Here is a 6482-nt window from a genome sequence, read left to right as displayed (position 1 = left end):
GGAGTAACCCTTGAGCAATGTCAGGTGTGGCCCCCCAAAAAAAACCAACAACAACAAAAAAACAATATTTAAGGCACATAGTAATAATGGATGAGAGGCATTCCCACCACCAGTGTTGTCCTCCCTCCACCCATGTTCCCAGCATGCATCCCACTTCCCCCTCCTCTAACCTCCATTAATGCTAGTGCAACTGTTCCCCCCATGTACAGCTTGATGTAGATTGGGTATCGTTTCTGTTGTCATTGAATTTGGATTTCATATTCAAATCTGATCATTTTTTATTTCCACCAAATGGACATATGACTGTCTGGTCTTGGTACCATCCATCTTTCTCCCTCCAATTATGATGATGATCAAGGTGATGTGATTCCAGTAATGTGGCTTTATTGGAGATATAAGAAGGGATATGGGAGGAGTCCATCTAGGTGCTGTATCCCTTTGGAAGAAGAAAGGGGAAGGAAGAAAAAGAAGAAAAAAGTAACAAAACAAAACTAAACAAAAATCCAATAAGGGAGTAACAAAAAAAGTACAAAAAGAATTAGGGAAAAAAAGTAAACCAAAAACCAAAACCATCAGCTACAAAGAAACAAACAAACCAAAAAAACAAAGAGTCAAAAATAATAGCAAAAAACAAAAAACGAAAGCAAAAACAAGAAAAAGAGAAAGAAAAAAAGCACCAGACCAGCAACTTCTTAAAAGGGTGTGTTTCTTTTCTTTTCTTTTTCTTTCTTTTTTTTTTGCATAGGCATAGTAAACATTGGCCTAAGAGATACATGGTTTCTCCTCCCTTGACGTATACTTACATGGAACAACTACAGTATACATACTCACTCTTTTATACACCCCAACGTCATTTTATGGTGCCAGAAGACATTCTGCTCAGATGTGGGCTATGACATCCTGCCGCTGTAGCTGAAGATCTTGCTATTTACATAGGTCATAGGGTGAAGGCTAGGAAGAGGGTTTTTTTTTTATGGTTCTAGGATTTCTGTTCCATCACTGTTGTTGTAATCAGTCTTCTGTGATTTCTGTGATTGGTAAACTTGGTTTTTGCTCAGATCCTAGGTCAGAGCCTAGGCTATAGTCTTTCAGCATGGTTTCAGATGTTCTGCTCAGTTGCAGTTGTCAAAATCAGACCTCTGGGATTAGAGATCTTGGTTTTTGTACGAATCCAAAGCTGAGGCCTAGTCTATGAACTTCCTCATTGGTCCCTTGCTAGGTTCTGTCCAGTCCGTGTTTGTCAAGGTCAGTCTTCTGTAAATAGCAATTTTTGGTTTTTGCTCAGGGCAAAGGTTGACATGTCTCCCAATTGTATCATACTGCTAGATGGTGAGATAGGGCAGCCCTCTCCTAGCTCAAGTTGTTGCCGTTTCCTCATGTTAGGATGTCATGGTAAAACTGATGCAAGTTGGTGCCGGGGTGGCATTCGGAATTTCCCTGGGTGAGGTCTGGTTCCTGGTGCTGTTGCTGGGATCTGTGTCAGTTTCACATCTGGAATCTGGGGTTTTGGGTTGGACGACTACTGTCCAATCACATGGAGTATAAGTTGGGTCCACATGACATGTGTTCAGGGTGGGAGGCGAGCCTGTATTATAAAAAATATGGATTCTTATCCCTAGTAGATAAGAGCTTATATCTGTGTATAACATTTCCCTTTTTTTAGAGTGCCTATGCAAAAGGGTATGGTGACAAATTATATTGCTGGTGCATTTGGAGGAGGATACTCTGCACAGATTTTGTGCCCTGGTTTTGACCTGGGCTTTTATCCCAGGCAAGACTTTTCTTGTAGGTTTTCATACCACTCAAAACCAAAACAGGTGGGACCGGAGAGATAGCATAGCGGTAAGGCATTTGCCTTGCATGGAGAAGGATGGTGGTTCAAATCCCAGAATCCCATATGGTCCCCTGAGCCTGCTGGGGGCGATTTCTGACCGTGGAGTCAGGGGTAACCCCTGAGCACTACCGGGTGTGACCCAAAAACCAAAAAAACCCAAACAAACAAACAAAAAAAAAACAAAACAGGTGAGGTTGGAGAGTCAAAGAGAAAGCATATATATATATATATATATATATATTAGAATAAATAAATAAAATAGCATTTAAAATGGGCATAAACAGACTAAAAGGTATTATTATGAAGGTATTAAACACATAAAAGAAATATAGGCTTCCCCATTGAGTCTTTTGAAGTATTCTTGTGGAGGTTGAAATCCAGGGCGATTTTTCATCATACATCGTGTATTGTTGGGTTTCCGAAGTTATGTAGCCATGAGGGAAGTGTCCTTGAGCTGGGGTTCTTGGGGCTGATTCAGTAGCATGTGATAGTCCATGGTTAGGAGGGTAAGAAGAAGGTCCATAAAGCATGAGTCAGCAAGTGTGTTGATTGTAGTTTCTTGCTGAGGCATGTGGTGTTGGGCTCGGAGGGTGTCCTTTCAGTTTGGGAGCTTGGTGGTGGTTTATTGGAGCAGAGGTTGGCCTTGGTACCTAATGGGTTAATAACGGAAGGTAAAGAGGATTAAATAAGGAAGGGTGATGAATCAGAATTGGGGGATGAGAGAAGAGAGGGATTTCTGAAGGGGAGGGGTAATTTATGAGCGGGGCTATATACAGTGTAGGCATGGTTTGTTTACATTTTAGGTTTGGCAATCAGAGAGGACTCCACTGTCTACAAACTCATGCCCACATAAAGATAGACATTAGTGTTCTATTCCTAGGTTGTTGTTGGAGGCCTGATTCTCATAGGCTTGGGTCTGAGCTTTTGAGATATGATTGAGGTAAGAAAAGATAAATAATTGGTTAAGATTTGACTTAGGATAGAAAGGGGAAAAAAACAAAAGATTAGAGAGAAGAAAAAGGAAGAATAAGTAAATACGGTAGAAACAAGTTAAACAGGATTGGGCTAGTGCGTTGGTATTGCCTGGTTTTCCTCTTTTGAGGCTCTTCATCCCTGATGGGGGTGGTCTTTGCTAAATAAAGTTTTGAGATTATATAGTGACTGAAGCTTTTTGGAATGAGCACAGTTTTCGCATCTAGAGTACTAAGCAATGTGGTGGTGAGGACTATAGGATGTGGTTACCCTATGTAGTTTCGTCGGCTGCATCTTCTGTGGAGCAACTGACAGCTAGAGCTTTTTTTTAACATATTGAATTGATGAGGAAGGATAAAGTAGTAGAGGGAAGAAGAGAGAAAGAAAAAAAATTAAAAATAAAGAAAAGAGGAAAAAAAGGGAAGTAGTGATTTGCCAAAACATGTTCGGTGAGTGGACCTGTAACATAGGTCTTTGGTGCACCATTGACTGTTCCAGTGGTCTGAGTGATCACATGCTTTGGGTCCTAATAGAAGACATAAACAAAAGTAACTGGGTAAGTTAAAGTATTTTGTCAAGATACTGACATATTGGGCACTATATATGTTAACCGGTATGATTGAATGCCGTGGTTTAAAATTAGGGTGTTCACCCTTTGTTTCCAAGGCCCCCTGTGGACAAAGAAGCTGATAGGTATTTTATACTTGGTAAAATTAAGGCATTAAAGCATATTGTTAGTAATCACTGCAGCGGGAGTCCAGGCTTTCCATTATATTCTGCACCTGGATCTGTGGATAAATATATTAGCACATTATAATAGAGCTTTGTGGTTAGAAGTTGATTACATACCTGTTCACTCAAAACTGCTGCTTCCGTCATTGCTGGTTTCTTTAGGTTGTAATGGGCATTCACTTTTTTGTGTTGCACCTCTTCTACTTCATTTGAAGACTTCTCATTATATGCTGGCATCTACAGTGTTTGGGGTTTTTACCCTTTCAACTCTTGTATTTGTTCATGGATTACTGTATGTCGATGTGGTATGTGTTCTAAATACCTCAAAGAAGTGCTATCATTTTGTATTTATCCTTCCTTTGGCTAACTTCATTTAACATAACATTTTGAAGATCCATCCATGTTGCTGTAAAATTCATAATTGTATCATTTCTATCTGCTGTGTAGTATTCCATTGTGTATAAATACCATATCTTCATGATCCATTCATCTGTAGTTGGGCATCGAAGTTGGTTCCAATTCGTGGCTATTGTGCTGAGTGCTGCAATGAATACTGGGGTGCATACATACCTTGGGATGAATGTTCTTCAGTCTTGTGGGTAGATACCTAGGAGTGCAATTGCAGGATCATATGGCAGCTCAATTCTGAGTTTACTAAGCATCCTCCAAACTGATTTTCATAGAGGTTAGACCAGGCAGCATTCCCACCAGCAGTGGCTGAGAGTTCCTTTCTTGCCACATCCTCGCCAACAGAAATTGGTCCCATTATTGATTTATTTATTTATTTATTTATTTATTTATTTATGTTAGGTTTTGGGCCACACCTGGTGGTGCTCAGGGGTTACTCCTTCTTTTTTTGTTTTTGCTTTTGTTTTTGTTTTTTGCTATTATTTTTGACTCTTTGTTTTTTTGGTTTGTTTGTTTCTTCATAGCTGATTTTTGGTTTACTTTTTTTCCCTAATTCTTTTTGTACTTTTTTTGTTACTCCCTTATTGGATTTTTGTTTTGTTTTGCTACTTTTTTCTTCTTTTTCTTCCTTCCCCTTTCTTCTTCCAAAGGGATACTTACAGCACCTATATGGACTCCTCCCATATCCCTTCTTATTATCTCCAATAAAGCCACATTACTGGAATCACATCACCTTGATCAGCATCATAATTGGAGGGAGAAAGATGGATGGTACCAAGACCAGACAGTCATATGTCCACTTGGTGGAAATAAAAAATGATCAGATTTGAATATGAAATCCAAATTCAATGACAACAGAAATGATACCCAATCTACATCAAGCTATACATGGGGGGAACAATTGCACTAGCATTAATGGAGGTTAGAGGAGGGGGAACTGGGATGCATATTGGGAACATGGGTGGAGGGAGGACAACACTGGTGGTGGGAATGCCTCTCATCCATTATTACTATGTGCCTTAAATATTGGGATTTTTTTGTTGTTGGTTTTTTTTGGGGGGCCACACCTGACATTGCTCAAGGGTTACTCCTGGCTATCTGCTCAGAAATAGCTCCTGGAAGGCACGGGGGACCATATGGGATGCTGGGATTCAAACCAACCACCTTAGGTCCTAGATCGGCTGCTTGCAAGGCAAACACTGCTGTGCTATCTCTCCGGCCCCTGGTCCCATTATTTTTGATGTGTGCCACCTCATTGGTGTTAGGTGGTACCTCATTGTTGTCTTGATTTGGATTTCTCTAATGATGAGTGATGGTGAACATGTTTTCATGTGTCTCTTGGCCATTTGCCTTGGAAAAGTTTCTATTCATTTATTCTCCCCATTTTTCTATGGCTTTATTGGATTTTGTGGGGCTCACCTTTCTGAGTGCTTCGTATATCCTAAATATCAATCCTTTGTCTGATGTGTCAAGTGTGAACATTTTTCCCCATTCTGTTAGCTGTCTTTTAGTTTTAGCTAGTGTTTCTTTTGCTATACAGAAACTCTTTAGTTTCATGTAGTCTCATTTATTTAAGTTTGATGCTATTACTCTTGCCATTGGCGTTGTATGTCTTGTAGTGTTCTGCCTATTTTTCCCTCAGTGAACTTTATAGATTCAGGTCTGATATGCAGCTCTTTAATCCATTTTGAGTTGATTTTTGTGTAGGGTGTGAGGTATGGATCAATCTTTAGTTTCTTACAGGTGGTTATCCAATTGTTCCAACACCATTTGCTGAAGAGACTGTCTTTGTTGCATTTCAGGTTCTTGGATCCTTTGTCAAATATCAGTTGGCCATATACTTGTGGATATATCTCTGGATATTCTGTTCTAACCCACTGGTCTGATACTGCCTTTGTTCCAGTACCATGCTGTTTTGATGACTATGGCTTTATAATAAAGCTTCAGGTTAGGTAAAGAAATGCCACCCAGTTTCTTGTTTTTCACTAAGGATTTGGCTAACTTAGGTCTTTTGTGGTTCCTGATAAACTTTATAATTGAATACTTACCTGGAAGGGGAGATACCATGATCACGAAGGTGGTTTCTCCAGGGCAAGGCTCACCCATTGCACTCTGGGTGTGCTGACCCCTGCCATTTCCCCAAACGTGGGAGACTCGATTGCATAATTTGTGGTAGTGGGGGACTGCGTTCGCACTCTCCCCTGGGGGGAAAAACTTTATAATTAATTGTTCTAGTTCCTTAAAGAATGATGTCTGAATTTGGATATGGTTTGCATTAAGTCAATATAGTAATTTAGGTAAGATAGTCATTTTGTTTATGTTGATTCTTCCTATTCATGAGCAGGGGATGGTCTTTCACTTCTCTTGTCAGGTTGATTCCTAGGTACTTTTTTTTTTTCAGCTAAGAGCATCAAGGGGGTGCAGAGAGTCAAGGAGCGGGGACGGTCGCCTTGCGGCGGACCACCCTTTCCCAAGATCCAACTACGAGCTTTTTAACTGCAGAAACTTTAATATTTACCTCGGCTGCTGGCACCAG

The 6482-nt window shown here is 40.2% G+C and overlaps 1 non-coding gene across 1 annotated transcript; it reads left to right on the top strand.

Annotated features, from left to right (window-relative positions):
* The first annotated feature begins 5986 nt into the window (after positions 1–5986).
* LOC125999881 (U1 spliceosomal RNA) lies at positions 5987–6150 on the top strand. Its single transcript, XR_007492333.1, has one exon. It is a non-coding gene; the product is annotated as a U1 spliceosomal RNA (small nuclear RNA).
* The last annotated feature ends 332 nt before the right edge of the window (positions 6151–6482 follow it).

This window comes from Suncus etruscus, chromosome X (genome assembly GCF_024139225.1).
Source record: "Suncus etruscus isolate mSunEtr1 chromosome X, mSunEtr1.pri.cur, whole genome shotgun sequence".
Classification (NCBI taxonomy): Eukaryota; Metazoa; Chordata; class Mammalia; order Eulipotyphla; family Soricidae; genus Suncus; species Suncus etruscus.
This window is presented reverse-complemented; position numbering and strand designations above follow the sequence as displayed.